The sequence below is a fragment of the Dioscorea cayenensis genome, chromosome 19, assembly GCF_009730915.1.
Source record: "Dioscorea cayenensis subsp. rotundata cultivar TDr96_F1 chromosome 19, TDr96_F1_v2_PseudoChromosome.rev07_lg8_w22 25.fasta, whole genome shotgun sequence".
In the NCBI taxonomy this organism is placed as follows: domain Eukaryota; kingdom Viridiplantae; phylum Streptophyta; class Magnoliopsida; order Dioscoreales; family Dioscoreaceae; genus Dioscorea; species Dioscorea cayenensis.
In genome coordinates, this window is record NC_052489.1 from 17,725,460 (window position 1) to 17,743,873 (window position 18,414).

The 18,414-nt window shown below is 40.7% G+C and overlaps 1 non-coding gene across 1 annotated transcript; it reads right to left on the reverse strand.

Annotated features, from left to right (window-relative positions):
- Positions 1-1,333: 1,333 nt before the first annotated feature.
- On the reverse strand, positions 1,334-1,440 carry LOC120250808. The gene has a single exon (XR_005533144.1). It is a non-coding gene; the product is annotated as a small nucleolar RNA R71 (small nucleolar RNA).
- Positions 1,441-18,414: the final 16,974 nt, after the last annotated feature.

The window sequence follows — 18,414 nt, forward strand, 5'->3', positions numbered from 1 at the left end:
CCCCTCCAATGTGATTTATTCTACCTCCATTTCCTCGAGCTCTTTGTGGTCATAGTAGAGTGAATGGGCTAAGAGATGACCTTCCGCTGGGGCTTAGTTGCATGGGCAACGGAGTGAAGTGTTGAAGTGATTTTAGCACCTAGGGTTTAATTGTGGCTAGGGACTTTCCACCTGGACCAAAGGGTTAGGTCTACATCTAGGAAAAGGATTTATCACTTGGAATCCCTAGAACTCACTGTGATTCTATAGGAGTGCGAGGTTGAGAGGTTATTCAATTTCTCCTCCGGGGCATGTATAGAGTTAGGCATGGTTGACCTTAGATTTGGGACCATGTACTTAAGGGTGTCCATGACTCATTAATGCATTAGTTAGAAAGTATAATAGAGGGTTTTTGCACTTGAAACGATTGTCCTAGGCAGAATAATATCCGGGTACCCAACTTATATCGATTGCCTTACCTCCCCTTTACTTGCACTCTTTCTCTTGTTTCTTTTACTTTTGTTACATCACATTTTGTCACACAAATCACTATTCACTTTTTGTTTAGTTAAGAAACAATTTAAGTGTTTTTATTCCATACTCTCGGCGGATACGATACCCACTCATCTGGGATTTATTACTTCGACAAACACATGCACTTGCGGGACATACGCAAGGGGCGTTGTCAAGTTTTTGGTGCCGTTACCGGGGAGTAGGCATTTAGAGATACTTTGAATTTTGTTTCTTAGCTATTCATTTATTCATTCTATTTCACATCTTCTTTTCTATCATCATTCTAATTTTGTTTTCTTTCTTTTGGTATAGCTATAGGTTATGACCTGAGGGAACCCTTCGATATTGATTGAAGGAGATCCTGAACTTGAATGTACACTCAGAAGAAGGGGAAGGGAACCTATACAAGAACCATCTAATCAAGCTGAGATAGAAGTGGAAGGGTCAGATAATATGTTAGAACAGAATGAGCAACAGAGGGCACTTTTTGATTATGCTAGACCCTTAGTTTTGGGCACACAATCGAGTATTGTGTGACCCCCGATTACAGCTCCGAACTTCGAGCTAAAGCCGGCATTCATCCAAATGATTCAGCAAACAGTGCAGTTCAATGGTTTGGAGATGAGGATCCAAACAACTATATAGAGAACTTCTTGGAAGTTTGTGATATGCTGAAGATTAATGGGGTATCGGATGATGCTATCAGATGAGGGTTTTCCCATTCTCTCTCAAGGGAAGAGCTAAGCAATGGCTATATTCTTTGCCCAAGGCCTTCATCACGACGTGGAATGAGATGGTCGAAGCTTTTATTACTAGATACTTTCCTCCAGGGAAGTCGGCCAAGCTTTGCAATGAGATTTTGCCATTTGTACAGATGGAGTTGGAGTCATTGTTTGAGACATGGGAGCGCTTCAAGGATTTTCTGCGGAGATGCCCACAGCACAGATTTTCTGAATGGATGATTATTCAAACTTTCTAAAATGTGTTGAATACGAGTACAAGGCAATTGTTAGATGTCGCCGCAGGAGGTACAATGGGGAGTAAAACCCGGGAAGAAGCCCGACAATTAGTGGAAGACATAGCCATGAACAGTATCAGTGGAATGCACGGGAAAGGAAAAAGGTGCCCAGGCTCCATAAAATAGATGCAGTAACTTCATTGGCGGCTTAAGTGGAATCGTTAAGTAAGAAGTTAGATATTCTAACTTCGAATAGAGTGGCGGCCGTGACTACTTGCACCGGGTGTGGTTGAGGACATGCTCTCTCCGATTGCCCGATTTCCATTGGTGATGCATCATCAGTTGAGAAGGTTAATTTTGTGGGTAATGCAATGAGGAACCAAGGGAATCCATATAGCAACACCTACAATCTGGGTTAGAAGAGTCATCCCAATTTCTCATGGAGCAACCAAGGTCCACAAAAGGCCATGGCATCACCGGGTTTCCAACAACAACAAGCCCCAAATATGGAGAACCGAGTTTCAGGTTTGGGAACCCGAATGAACGATTTGGAGAAGGCCTTGACTAGGTTTGTGCAATCATCGGATACAAGATTTCAATTAGTCGAGGCTACACTTCGCAATCACTCCACTTCTTTGCAACAATCTTGAAAATCAAGTGGGATAAATTGCGAAGTCTCTATCAGAGAGACCATAAGAGAGCTTGCCGAGTAATACCGAGACCAATCCTAGAGAGCATGTGAACATGCACCTGAGGTCATAGAAGTCGAGGGGGAACAAGTAAAGAGAAGGAGATGGAACCCCCACCTTTCAAACCAAGAATCCCTTATCCCTCTAGATTGAAGAATGACCAAGGGGATGAACAATACAAGAAGTTCTTGAGTTTGTTCAAGCAACTCCAGATCAATATTCCTTTTATTGAAGCATTGGCTCAAATGCCTAAGTATGCAAAATTCTTGAAGGACTTGTTGACTAACACGAGGAAGTTGGAGGAGAATGCTTTAGTGATCTTAGATGCTTCTTACTCGGTGGTGTTGCAAAAGAATATGCCGAACAAGAATAAAGACCCGGGAAGTTTCATCATTTCGTGTAACATTGGCAATTTGGGTGAAGAAATGGCATTGGCGGACTTAGGGGCCAGTATCAACGTCATGTCATACATCTTCTTTCAGAAGCTAGGCTTGGGAGAACCTAGGCCCACTCGGATGACTTTGCAATTGGCAGACCGAACGATGAGACATCCGAGGGGCATCATTGAAGACGTGCTTGTCAAGGTGGACAAGTACATTTTTCTGGTTGACTTTGTAGTGTTGGATGTTGATGAGGATGCGGTTGTACCTTTGATACTTGGGAGGCTGTTCTTGCACACTTCTAAGGCATTAATTGACATGGATGGCAGGGAGCTAACACTGAGGGTTGGAGATGATAAGCTCGCATACCGCCATGCCGAAGCCATGCGGCATTCTCTCGATTTTGATGATACTTTGTATTTTCTAGACACTACTGATGAGATTGCTGATGAATACATGTAGGAAATGTTAAACCCGGATCCATACGAGGGTTTGTTCGACCAAGAGGTGGACAATGAAGAAGTAATGATGCTTGGTCCAATAGAAAAAGTACCATCTACTCCGGGAATCATGAATAAGGTGCTCCGGAAGATGAAGAGAGCCGGGAGACGCCACCAGAAATGCTCCAAGGCTGTTGGAGATGGGCGTGAACTGAACAAATTGGATGAACCTTTGCTAGGTGGTCCCAAGCCTGATAATTCACCCTCTACCTTTAAGATTCTTTCCTCATCATGCTTTCAAGTTATGGGTAAGAGGGCAACCTTCAATTATGAACCCCCGTGAGGTAAGACAAGGTACATCAAGCTTAGTGACATTAAACAAGTGCTTCTTGGGAGGCAACCAAGTGTTTACTGTTTCCTTAGTTGAGTAGTTTAGTGTTTGCATGAATAAAGTGTTAAGTGTTGGTGTCTTGATTTTTAGATGCTTTTGCTGTGTTTTATTGTGGGTTTTTAATGTCATCATGTGTTTTCATGTGGATTTGGCGAAGTTTTGGTCGCTTAAGCTAGTTTCTCATGTTTATCACTTATATAGTTTGCATAATAAGGCAGGGTTTGAGTGTGTAATCATGTCTAGGAATTTTCTGTAGAGCCTGCAGAGGTTTTAAGGCAGCCAGAGAAAATGCACGGGCGTGTGGAATTTCCACACGCCCGTGGATTTGTACTGCGAGCTCATCCAGAGAAGACACAGGGGCTTAGACGCGCCCCTGTGAGCGACCTTGCAATTTTTGCACGCTCGTGGGTAATTTCCGCACGGGCATGTGTTTTCTTGCAGAGACTTAGAAAATTATCCCGAGAGGGCACAGGGGCGTGGACTCGCCCCAGTGGGCGAACCTGTGACAAACACACTGGCGTGGGTATTTTCCGCACGCCCTGCGTATCTCTACAAAAGAGTTCTCTCCATCCAGAGAAGACACAGGGGCGTGCGTTCACCCCTGTGAGTTAGGCCTGTGAATGTCCACGCCTGTACATAATTTTTAAATGGGCGTGCGAAACACTTAGATGATTATCTCGGTTGGACAGAGAAGCCACAGAGGTGTGCGTCTTCCCCTGTGGGTTGGGTGCACGGGCGTGGATATTTTTTGCACACCCGTGCGATTGCGTTCAGAGAGGTTGAGTGTCTTCCCGAAAGCGCACATGGGCGTGTGTTTACCCTATGAGTCTCTCTGGTGGAGGCGTACGGGCGTGGGTAGTTTCCATACGCCCGTGTGGTTGAGCAGAATTCCAAGAGATGTGAGTTTTTCTTTAAAATCTTCTTGAATTCTCTTCTTCTTCACTTCCAATTTATTCGAAGATCGACTTTGATCAGTCTCCTGGCCCACATATTACTGTTTTAGAGGGTTTTCCAATCAATTTCCACGTCGAATTCGAAGTTTTCATACCTATTTGATTGGCAAACCTTTTTACCCTCTCTTCTTTACCAATTCTTGTTTTTAATAGATCAAAAGTCTTGAGTTGCATGCAATTTCCACTTTATAATAGTTTATGCATGCTTAGAAAGTGTTTAACCGTGGTTTTAAGTTGTAATCTTAGAGCAATAATGTGAAACCGTGTGGATTTCACACCCTGCAGATCCACATGGGCGTGGGTAATTTCCACAGGCCCGTGTGGAATTCTATAGTACTATTTCTAGAGCTTTGTTGATAGTTTTCTCATTAATTCTTGCAGATATGGCACCTCGTTCGAAGAAGCATGAAGCTAAGCCTCCCAGAGAGACCCCACCTAAGCCACTGCACATGGAGTTCTCGAATCCCGAGCATTAGGCTCGATTTGAGATATTATCAGCACTTAGTTTTGGTCAATCTTGCTTTGTGGATTTGAGTATGCTGAGAGAGATTCAGCGGGGTGACGAACTAGCTGATGAGATTTATGAGATTCTAGCAGTGGAAAGCTGGAGAAGATTATTGACTATCCAAGAGCCAGCTTGTTGTGCGTTGACGCTAGAGGAGTTGGCGTCTTTCAAGTTTGAATGCTATACAGTTCTGAGTATTCAGACATCCATTTTGCATGAGTGTCACTGAATTCTCTGTTTGTATTGGCTTATATGATGAAACCTACACAGGTACAGATGAGTATGGACGCTTGCCAATGGATTTTCCGAGCACAGTGACTCCGTAGCAAGCATACCAAGTTTTGTGTGGACATGGGCAGTAGGAACCAGGAGTGTCCAAGGCCATCAGTCTATCCCGGCTGAGCTACAGATACTTACACTCAGTCCTCAGCAGGTCGGTGTCGGGTCGAGGTGACAACACAGCTGTTTTGAGCAGGCAGGACCTACTCTATTTATACTCCATGGTCTGTAATGTGCCGATTCACCTGGGGCACGTAGTGGCGGATGTCTTGAGGCACCAGGGCCAATTTGTGAGAGTAGGAGTATTATTCGCTAGTCCCTACGTCACTAGACTCATCTTGGGAATGGGTTTTTCTAGACGCCATCCGCGGTGCCGAGAGGACTATCGTGCCTTATCCTCTTGGGTTTGATACGATTGGGATGATAAGGTTGCTACGGCTGCCCCGGAGATCGCTAAGGGCGGAGGGGATGCTGTGGAGGGTTCAAGATAGATTCCCGAGCCTCATATATGGACTGGAGCACCCCTTGAAGCGCAGGAGACACTTTGGTGTTCGGTACCCATTTTTACTCCCTCTCGAGCTCATGATTGTTTTGAGAGGCTTGAGAGTCTATGGGTGAGCTTCGGTCCGAGCTTGCAGAGGTTTGGACTTTATGGTTACGCAGTACACAGGGATGATGGTGCGTCTTGACATTGTACTACAGCTATTAGAGCAAGATGCATCCTCACCCTTTATCAGCAGACCGAGGACCCCTCCGCATCACCACAACTATTCCCACTAGCTCCATTTGATTTAGCACCCACAACACCAGCAGAGCCGACATCGGACGACACCAACATTTGACTTTATTTTTCATCATTTTTATTACTTCCGCATTTTATTTTGAACTTGTATACTCAGAAAGGACTTTCCTTCTGAGTTTATTTTCATTTTATTGTCTCGAGTTGTATTCATTGCCTTATCTTTTATATATACTCGAGTTATTTTTGTTTTTATAGAGCTTTATTGAACCCCCTCATGTATGCGTGCAGATGGTCTTGTCAGTATGGGAATTGAGAACTAGTCATGGACATGGCCAATATGGGCCATGTGTGTGCTTCACAACCCCTTGGAACTTTACTCCTAAGGATTTATCTCCATCAAACGCAACACTTGGAGTCAGGAGAGTATTTTTTCAATTGCCACTCTCACATCTATACCTGATTGATTTATTTTCTATTATGCTTGCATGATATATTGGGGACAATGTACAACTTAAGTGTGTGTGTGTGTGTGGGGGTGGGGGGTGGGGGGTTTCATAGTGCACATATCTTTTATATTAGTTTGATTGTATACATGCTCACATAGCCAATGGCGGTTGACCTTAGTTGCAATGATTGTATTATTGAGTTTAGGAGAATTTTTAACATTGAATGTTCTCATGCTCTAGTTTTTGCTTGAATTTCTAGGAATTTTTGCCCGATTGACACTTGTTGAACTACTCACTCTTTAAACTCTTTTGGAAACTTAAGTTTGATGTAAAAGGGACTAGTTATAGTTGTTTCTTTTGTTAATTCTGAAAATAATAATAATAATAATGAAAAATGAAAAGAAAGAAAAAAAAATAGTTTTATTGTTTAGTTGAGCTTGTTGGGTGGAAAGAGCTACCGCTTATGAAGCATGAAGATACTCTCATAAGTCGGATACTAGTTATACCCCAATGAGAGAAAGAGCTATTTCATAGGATGAGTGATAGCTACCACTCCGGTAGAAAGAGATACCACCTCGAAAGTGTGAAAGCCACCTTAGCGGCCGTTTTGGAAATGGCTACCTTAGAGGATGTGTGAAGCTACTACCATCTTTGAAATTGTTGTTACTTTTTGTAGATAAATAAGTCCCTTATACTTAGAACTTTGAGGAGTATACCTTGGGTTCTAACTCAATTTAGGAACATTTAGTAAGTCTTGCGCTTCATGTTAGATCATGGGGGAGCATTGTCAGGGTACCTCATCTTTATTAATTGAGATCTTCCTTGTTTTCTATTTTCCCATTGCATGTTTGCGATATTCTTATTGTTGCAATTAAGTTCATTTCATCATAATCTTGATTCCGACTAGATAACTTAGAAGTGGTTAATACTAATACTTTCGTTCCTAGTGGATTCGACTACCCATCTCACCGGGTATTTTATTACTTCGACACTCGTGCACTTGCCATACACATACAAATCGGACGTGTCACTTGACACTTTAAATTCCTTGGAGCTTGAGATCAAGCAGTTATGATCATTTTGTTACTTGAGGACAAACAAAAGTTTAAGTGGGGGAGGAGGGGGGGGGGTTATTTGATAAGTGCTAGATTTTATATATTCTGATATTATCTTGTGCACTTACAATTATTCTCAAGAATCTTTTTGAGAGTAATTTGGAATTATTTTGTTCCATTTATACTTTCAGACCAATATAAATATGACTCTACCCAAAGCATGAAAACGGGAGTGAAACGAAGCAAGAAACAACGGCTAAGGTTTTGGGGCGAGGATAAAGAAGAAAAAGGAGACCAAGGAAGACCAAAGGAGTCACCAAAGTGATGATCCTTGGTGACGATATCTTCTCACATCAATCTCCATTGTTGAAGACATTAGGGGGTTTTCCTTCATAGATTTTGTTCTAGTGCATTATTTCCTTTATTTTGTGATAAACATTACCCCTATGGAAGGCTAACTTCCTTGAATGTTTGGATTTAATGTAGCTTGGGATACTCTCACTTTGACATTGTTTTTAATATAGCTTTCCTTTGGATTGTTGGATTCATTTATATTCGTATATTCTAAAATTAGCGTAATGAGAGTAGCTTATTTATTGTGATTGCATAAATGAAATCGTGAGATTCATTGCGTTAGGATCATCCATAGATGAAGGGAATCATTAGCGTGTACTAGAGATAGGCAACTAAGGTTCTTCCTATTATAATCATTGTATCAAGAGGTCCAATCTCTAAACATGGGTTTTCTAGATCTCATTGCAATCGTATGAAAGTAAAATTTAAAGAGATTTGATTCTACCATAGTATATGATTAGGTATTGAGTCATTTCGATAGAGCTCTTGATATATTCTTGAATCCCTTCTATCCAACAACACTTAGGTTCAATCTATGTTAATTGTAATTACTTCATTTTAATAACTCCAAGTGAAATCTTATCTTGACACCTCTTTTATTTAATTGATTAATCACTTTTTCGAACCCTCAATCTTAATTCTTAGAAATTTTGAATATTATAGCAATTCACTTCTTTACAATTTGATTTCTAGTTAGATAATGAGGATAGAGTTAGTACTAGTGATGTTTAGTCTCTGTACATACGACAACCCTACTCACACAATCACTATTACTTGATGATGTTTACACTTGCAGATTAGTGCATTACAAATCAAATGCATCAATACGGATATATTATTGTTCACATGGCCAATCGCTTCACTATTGAAATCAATACGTAGTATACGAAAGACCTAATAGTAGTTCATCATTCCTGCACAAATAAAAGAATTTAAGGATAAGAAAACTAGTTTCAAAATGGATAGTGAGGTAAAATTTTTTAATAAATAGAATAAAGTGCCCATCTGCACACATTATTAGATTTCCACAAGCAAAGAATATTAAGGCATTCTAAGTCCAAAATAAATATTTCATTTGCTAGTCAACACTTGTATTGTGCCATGCTATTTATTAGAATATTCTTAAATTATTCATATGGGAAAATAAAATAAAATTTGATCTAACCATTGTTAGATGAATTGATCAAACTTAGGTGAGGTAAATAAATATTTTTAAAATCAAGTATTGGAAATTGGTTTATGTTAGCATTTGCAAGTCATACTTATAATATTAGGTGTTGCCTTTGAGTGGTAACAATATCTTCTTGCATATTTTGAGAAATCATAAAATGTTTAATAACAACACTACAAATAAATCGATAACATTACAAAATATATGCAATCTGTAGTAGCAAAGGTTTGTTGGGAAATATCATTGTCAAATATAGTATAGTTTTCAATCATTTGTCTCATATAACTATAGACAAACAAAGGAAGCAAAGGGTTTGGATAGTTTGAAGTGAAAACTTTTAAGTGATGATATAATTTTGCTAATGAGTTAGAGGAAATTAATGATACATCCCCTGAATGGTCATTTCTAACATTTGATGCATTTAAAGATGGCGAGATGGTTAGAAAATTTTGAGTTTTAATTACTAATCTGTAGTATATATTTCATGACAATATTAGGTGTGCTTCCAAATTTGATATTTTCTTGCTCGTAGCCATATTTAGCTTCTTGACACATGATAGTTGACTAAAGCTATGCATGTAATGATTATCAAGCATAGTATTGAACTAATCTTTTGAGAAAAGTTTCTCACCTAAGTAAATTTCAAGCATCAGTAAGATACTCATTTTCATGATGATATTAAAGTATCATGCTCTCTAAAATTAAATAATATTATCACAACTTGTGATTATTCACGAATGACTTTAGTGATTGTAATCAACTTGCCTTCCAACTGCTAGTCACTAAATTTCAAAAGATATGCCATGTAAGGAACATCATCGGTGAAATGAGATGAACTAATGATTTTTACATAACTCAGAAAGATAATTCGATTGACAGAAAGGTAATATCAATTAATATTATCAAATCAAACCTACATAAAGCTAAATAAAATAAAGACAAATAATATTTTGAAACAAAAGCAAAGGAAAAGAACATAATCATCAAAGAAATGGAACATTAAATGAAAAAAAATTGATCCTACTAACACTTTCTAATAGCTTGAGTGAGCAAAAAAGATTGCATAGGTGAATTGAAGAGTCTAAATAGTTGCAGCAAGTTGTTTTCGATGTTTTCTTGAATCTTACCTATGTACCATTCAAATCTAAGATGGATCTCCATATGTACATCTTTAAACTAAAGCTAACCGGCAGAAATAGTCCATGCATGTAGTCCCTTTTCCTTACTAAAATAGAAAACAAATAATTGCAGAACCCACTTATTAAAATATTATAGATATATTCATATAAAAACTTTTTGTATTCATATAAAATCTACCAGTATTCCTTTTGTTTTTTGTTTTTTGTTTTTGTTTTTTATGTATATGGCGATAACCATTACCCAAAATATAACTATCCTAAAAATAACATCAGAGACAACTAATTTATATGTTATCAAAGATTTCTTTATACACAACATTCTTAGTTTTATTTGAATTTCTTCCAGCATCATCAAGTATCAAAATCTTTAATCATGTAGTAAAAGTCACTCTAGATTATGCCACATAAAGTTGTCCATGTGAAAATACTAGTCTTGGTAAGAACAAACCCACTGTAACAAGTGTTTGGACTTGGCTTTTGTTTATAGTCATTACATATGAAAGTCTAGCTGGGAATTGCTTTCTACACATGACAAATGGCAATTTTGTATCATATCTTGTAGAATAATTCTTGGAATGTAAACTATATCAATAATGTTAGATCCAAAAATAATTCTTCCCTCTAAAATGTTTGGATGTATTTGTATAACTATCATTTTGGTTCCATTGCAAAGCCCATTTCTTTGGCTAATGTTCCTCATAAGCATGACCACACAACCTAATTTAAAGTAAGCTCATGGTTGGGTTGATGTGTTCTCCGTAAGTGCACGGGTCACACATGAGTAATACAGTGGTACCCCGTTAGGGGTAGGATTGTCGAACCTCAGGGACTGGACTTAAAGTACTAATTAATCTTTAGATGTTCAATCTAACCAAGATTTGGTAAAAGATTTAATTAAGTACTAGTAGTGAAAGAGTGAATGATGGTAGAAATCGGGGGGTTAGGATTGTGTTTTCAACTACATGAGAGAAATTCCCCGGGTGATCCCTATGAGTTATAGTATGCTGACTTGATTAAAATGGTTACCAAGTACATTCTATGATTCAAGTGTGTGCCTGATAATGCCCCATTGCGTGTGACCCACAAGTGCACGGGTTTTTCGAAGTAATAAATCCCAAGTGAGTGGGGTATCGTATTCATAGGGAGTAGGAGATAAAAATACCAAAATTGCTACTTAACCAAGTGAAGATGAATAATAATTTTGTTGATAAGATGTGATGTAAACAGAAATAAAAGAAACAAAAATGAGAGGCACAAGTAAGTGAGAGGAAAGGCAATCGATAGAAGTGGGGGACTCGGACAATGCTCTCCTAGGACTAATGTTTCAAGTGCAAAACCTACTATTATACTTCCTAACTAATGCTTAATGAGTCGTGAAAATCCTAAAGCACACGGTCTTAAACATAAGGTCAACCATGACTAACTCTACACTATGCCCGGGCGGAGAAATCGCTTAGTCTCAACACCTCACACTGTGTAAAGTTGCAATGAGTTCTAGGGATTCCAAGTGATAAACCCTATTCCTATGTGTAGATCTAACCCTTTGGTCAAGGCGAAAGACCCCTAGTCACAATTAAGCCACTGAAACTAAAATCACTTCAATGCTTCACTCTGTTGCTCACTCAGAGTTCATCCTTTAGTTCTTCACTCTAGTGTAACCGCAAAGAACTCTAGGAATTGGAGGTAAGATAAATAACAGCAAAGGAGAAAGGAAACGCTCCGCTACCTCTCGACTCACCCTCTCAACCCTCTCCTATCTAGCTTTGTCTAACCCTCGTGGCGTGTCACCCATCCACAAAGGTTACCAAGATGAACTCTCAACCCTAGTGTCACTCTAAGGGAGAAATTATTCAACAAGCATTCAAGATTAAAACTCAATTAAAACATCAATTTAGGAAAGCATAATAAAAAGGTCAAAGAAACAACAACATCCTAGGGTTTACAAAATCCAAGTACCCACTAGGGGTTTAGCTCTCCATGGAGCAAGATACAATCAATAATAAAATCCAAAGTAAAAACAAGTAATCCATAGGAAAACCCCCTCAGTATTCGTGTTGATGGTCTTGTGGAGTAGGCTCATCTTCTCCAAAGGTCCCCTTGTCCGGCATAGGGCACACCTCGCCGTATCGATGCAGATGAAAGCTCCCCCAAATAACTTTCTTCCAAGCGGAGCACGGTGTTGAATCCGTAGAACCACTCCAAAGACTTGCCAAAAGCCTCTCAAAACCCTAGCTGACGTCCTCCCAAAAGATAAAGAAAAGTTGGAGAGAAGGGTGAAAAGATTCTTCCAAAATTGGGCCGAATCGCGGCTTAATAGGGTTGGAATCGGGTATCCACAAGCCCCTGTGGATTCTTAGCACAGGCCTGTCGAATTTCCAAACAGGCGTGGGGAATTTCCACAAGCCCGTGTGGATTCTCTGGAAATCTGATTTTCAGCTGACTGTGAACAGTAACTACTATATTGATTTGCTATAGCGCTTTGCTATATTAACCTGCTACAGTGCTCCGCCAAAACACTCCCAATTCCACACTTTTCATCGAGGCAACATAAACGGCGCACGTTTATGCCAAAGATTGCAACTCTTCTTCAATCAAAGTCTTCATTGGTGAAGATCTTACTATCAATGCACAAGTCGGGATACGCAAATGTGGCTGCCTTCATGCCCCTCCAACTCATTGTAATGCCTTGACTATATTGAGGTTGGCACACATTCACGTATCTTAGAGCCCCACTTGTGTCTTCACGTTTGTTCCTTCCAAGATTCCACCAAATAGTGCGTTCACGATCTACTTTTGGCTTCTTTTCTTAATACTCAATTTCACAACCCTAAATGGGCAAAATAACACAAATACACATGTATTAGTGCTTAAACCTGATAAAAGTAATGCTCATCGTAAGGAAAGAACACTTCGCATTCTTAACACACAAGCACTTATCAAACTCCCCAACACTTAAGCTTTTGCTTGTCTTCAAGCAAAAAATAAAACATTGAAGCATAGAAGAAGGAAAAAAAATTGAAAGTGCTTAGCCTTAGGTTCAGCAAAACATGCAAGGAGGGCATTCTACAAGAAAAGGAACTTTCAACACTAAATACGAAAAATCAATGCTCTAGCTAAAAACTTGAATAAAAAAAGACAACAAACCCGACATTGTGTAAGTTTGTGTTAACTCACTCAAGTAAACCCAAAGTATACTCCTCAAAGTTCTAAGTACAAGGGATTTATTGATCTACAAGCATAACAAAACAAAAGGATGGTAGTAGCTTCACACATCCTCTAAGGTAGCCCTTTCTGTAGCGGCCGCTAAGGTGTCTTTCACACTTTCGAGGTGGTAGCTCTTTCTACAAGGGTGGTAGCTTTCACTCATCCCCTAAGATAGTTTTTTCTCTCATTAGGGCATAACTACTATCCAACTTATGAGAGTAGCTTCATAGTTCATAGGAGGTAGCTCTTTCCACCCTCAATGCACAACTAAACAATATGTTTTTTTTTCATTTTTCATTTTTTTATAGCAAAAACTGAAACAAGAAACAAAACTAATTAGTCCCTTAAACATTGAACTTTAGTTTCCAAAAGAGTTTCATAAGTGAGTGGTGCACAAATATTATTCGGGCAAAAATTTCTAGAAATTCAAGTAAAAACTAGAGCATGAGAACATTCAATGTAAAACTTTCTCCTAAACTCAAGAATACAAACATTGGAACTAAGGTGAACCGCCATTGGTTATGAACATGTATGTCAATCAAAACTTGTGTAAAAGACATGTGCAAAGTGGACTCCTCCCCACACTTAAGATGTACATTGCCATCGATGTACACATGCAAGCACAATAGAAAGTATAGAAATCAAGTAAATATGTGGGAGTGGGCAATTGAAACAATACTCCCCTGACTGCTAATGTTGTGTTTGATGGAGCTAAATCAATGGGAGTAAAGTTCTAACAGGTTGTGAAGCATACACGGCCCACATTGGCCGTGTCCATGACTAGTTCTCAAGTCCGATATTGACAAGACCATCTGCACGTATACACAAGGGGTTTAGTAAAGCTCAATAAAAACAAAAATAGCTCGAGTATATAAAAGATAAGGCAATAAAATACAGTTCTAGACAGAAATAAAAGATAAACTCAGAAGGAAGATCCTTTCTGAGTAGACAAGTCCATACTAAATTGCAGAAATAAAGTATGAAAAATAAAATGGAAGAAAAATAAGACGCGTCAAGCGTCAGTGTCATCCTGTGCTGGCTCTTCTGCTGCTGTTGGCGGTGTTGGACTTGGTAGATCGATCGGTGAATGAATCGGTGATGATGCCACTGGAGGAGCCAGAGGGGTCCTGGGTTGCATCACAAATGGTGATCCCACATCTCGCTCTAGTAACTATTGTATAATGTCGAAATGCACCATGAACTCTATATGTTGCGCTCTCTGTGTCACACGAACCTCGACGACATCTGCCTGCAATACCCCTACCGCACTCTCGAGCCTCTCAAAATGATCATAGGCTGACGGAGGCACCTCTTTATCCATCTACGTGGGCTGAGGCTCGGGGATCGGCTGAGGACTCTCTAAAGTGTTATCTCCGCCCTCTACTATCTCTGAGGTAGGTGTGATCAATGCATACACTCCCGGCTGACACCTGTGAACCATCTCCATCAATCTCATCGTCCTTATGCCCAGGGGGACAGGTATAGTCAGCTACTCGGCCCCTCGGATCACGTCGAGCAACCCCATACTGACAACTAGCCTCATTATGTAGGGACCAGAGAAGAGCCGATCCTTGCATACTATCCCTGATGTCGTAGATACTCTGCCAGGATAAGTCCCAACTGTATCGGTGTGCTCTGTACCATAGAGTATATGGTATAGCAACTCCTGTCGGTTGAGCACACCAGTACTGTCACTACGCCCATTCACTGAATTGCTTAGAACAACGTGAAGGTATCTGTAGCTCAGCCAAGAAAGGCATGTAGCCTTAGAAACCCTGGGCTCGTATTACTCCTGTCCACACAACACTCTGTATGCGCACTACGGCGTCAAACTCCCGGGATAATCTATGGGCAGCTGCTCATAATCCTCTGTCTGTGTGTATAGCAAGGTCACTAATCGACAATAAGCGGCTCCAACTGCCCACAGATAACAACTCCTCAACATCATCCGCCATGTCTCATGCTGACTGAATTTCCGTGAGAGCGCTCACATCTGGGAATTTAGTCGGGCCGAATCGAAGTTTCAACAATCGCTCAAACCAGGCCTGGTGCTCCAGGTTAACGAACTCAATATGCTCTGTCTCAAGGGGAAGGCTCTTTGGGACGTTTGCCAGGTGTAATCTTCGTCCTGGGTGCCATATCTGCAAGAATTTAATAAAAGAAATTGATCAAAGATGGCTCACAAGAATAATGCTACAGGAATCCACAAGCCCGTGTGAAAATTCCCCACGCTCGTATGGATCCATGGGGCGTGGAAATTGCACGGTCGAATGCTAGAAATTCACAAATACAACACCAACCCATTCCTAAACTCTTTATAATGCATGCCAAGACCGTATAAACATAGAAACGACACAGCTTCACTATTTAAATCGATTGAAATCAAGTATGGCAAAGAAAAGAGAGAGATAGAATTTACCAACGAGATGAAAATAGAAACCTTGAAATCGACAGGAAAAATCAAGTAAAACCCTCTAAATCACTGGTGTAAGTTCGGGAGAGTGAGTACGAGTGTTCTCTAAGTGATTTAAAGTGTGGAGATGAAGAAATGTAAGGAGATTTTAAAGAAAACTCGCGGCTCTTGCATTTCTGTACATTCACACGGGTGTGTGAAAATTACCCACGCCCGTGTGACTGCACAGGAGAGTCCCACAAGGGCAAACGCACGCCCCTATGTGCTCTCGGGAGAAACACTCTATGCTTTTGAAGAGATCCACATGGCCATGTGGAAATTACGCATGCCCATGTGCCCGACCCATAGGGGCAGATGCACGCCCCAGTGGGTTCTCTGTCCAGCTTAAGAAATTTTTCTAAGTGTTTCACACGCCCGTGCGGAAATTCCCCATGGGAGTGAACATTCATAGGGCCAGTTTACACACGCACGACCCTATGTATTCTCAGGATGGAAGAGAACTCTTCTGCAGAGATCCACACGGGCGTGCAGAAATTGCCCATGCCGTGTGTTTATCACAAGGTCATCCACAGGGACGAGTCCAGGCCCCTGTGTCTTCTCAGAAAAAATCTCTAAGTCTCTGCAGGACGACACACACCCGTGTGTAAATTACCTATGGGCATGGACCATCACAAGGTCGTTCATGGGGGTGAGTCCACGCCCCTGTGTCCTCTCAGAATAAGCTCAAAGTAGAGATCCATGGCCGTGTGGAAATTCCACATGGCTGTGCATTTTCTCTGGGTGCTTTAGAAAACTCTGCAGGCTCTGCAGAAAATTCCTGAACATATCAATACACTTGAAGGCTGCCTTATCATGCAAAATATACCAGGGAAAAACATAAAAAACTCTCTCAAACAACCAACAACTTTGCCATAAACATTTAAGCACACGATAATACCAAAATGTCCACGAGAAAATCACAGCAATAGCATCTAAAATTCAAGACACCAACACTTAAAGCTTTATTCATGCAAATACTAAACTAAAAACTAGGAAAAGCAGTAAAAACTAGGGTTGCATCCCAAGAAGCGCTTGTTTAACGTCACTTAGCTTGACATACCTTGTCTTACCTCACAGGGGTTCATAGATGAAGGCTCTCCTCTTACCCATGACTTGGAAGCATAATGAACATAACCTTTTTAAGGTAGAGGGAAAGTTGCCGAGCTTGTTACCAATTAAGGGTTCGTCACCCTTGTTCCATTCTTGTGCTTCCTCAACAGCCTTGGGGCATTTCTTGTGGCATCTCCTCACTAGTTTCATCTTCCAGAACATCTTCTTCATGATCCCCGGAGTAGATGGTACCTTCTCTTCTAGACCAAGCATCATCACCTCTTCGTTCTCCATTTCTTGGTCTAGCAACCCCGCGTACGGGTCCAGATTCAACATTTTCCTGCACATATTCATCGATTAGTTCATCAGTAGTGTCAAGAAAATTAAGAGTATCATCAAAGTCGAGAGAATGTCGCATGGCTTCGGCGAGGCGATATGTGAGCTTGTCATCTCCAACACTCAGTGTCAACTCCCCGCCGTCCATGTCGATAAGTGCCTTGGAAGTACATAAGAATGGCCTCCCAAGTATCAAAGGAACATTTGCATCCTCATCGACATCCAACACTACAAAGTCTTAAGGAAATATGTACTTGTCCACCTTGACAAGTATGTCTTTAGTGATGCCCCTCGGATGTATTACTGTTCATTCTGCCTATTGCAATGTCATCCGAGTGGGCCTAGGCTCTTCCAAGCCCAGCTTCTGAAAGAATAAGTATGGCATGACATTGATACTAGCCCTCGAATCCACCAATGCCATCTCTTCTCCCAAATTGCCAATGTTGCATGGAATCACAAAGTTTTTGGGGTCTTTCTTCTTGCTCGGCATATTATTTTGCAACACCGCTGAACAAGAGACATCTAAAATCACCGATGCACTCTCCTCCAACTTCCTCTTGTTGGTCAAAAGATCTTTCAAGAACTTGGCATACCGAGGCATTTGAGACAACGCCTCCACGAAAGGAATGTTGATGTTAAATTGCTTGAATAGACCCGAGAACTTCTTGTATTACTCATCATTTTGGTCGTTCTTCAATCTTAAAGGATACGGAATTCTTGGCTTGTAAGGTGGGGATGCCACCTCCTTCTCTTTGTTACCTCTCTCCTTAACCTCCACGACCTCGGGTGCTTCAACATTGGTCTTCTCACTTGGAAACCTACCCTCAACTTCATGACCACTTCTCAAAGTGGCGATGCCTTCACATGTTCTCTCGGATTAGTCTCTGTATTACTCTGTAGGCTTCCTTGTGGTCTCTCCGATAGAGACTTCACAATTTGCCCCCACTTGATTTTCTAAATTGTGCAATGAAGCGGTATGGTTGCGAAGTGTAGCCTTGACCGATTGGAACCATGTATCCGATGATTGCACAAATCTAGTCAAGGCTTTCTATAAGTCGGTCATCCGGGTTTCCAAGCCTGAAACTCTATTCTCCATGTTTGGGGCTTGTTGTTGTTGAAAACCTGCTGGTGCTATGGCCTTTTGCTGCCCTTGGTCACTCCATGAGAAATTGGGGTGGTTCCTCTACCCTTGGTTGTAGGTGTTGCTATAAGCATTACCTTGTACCCTTCCTGAATTTCCCACAAAGTCTACTTGTTCAGTCGAGGCTAAAGTAGCAATCAAAATAGGACAATCAGACGGCATATGTGAACCCCCACAACCATCACAACTCATGATAGTGGCCATCCTCGGTAAAGTCGATGTATCCAATTTCTTTCT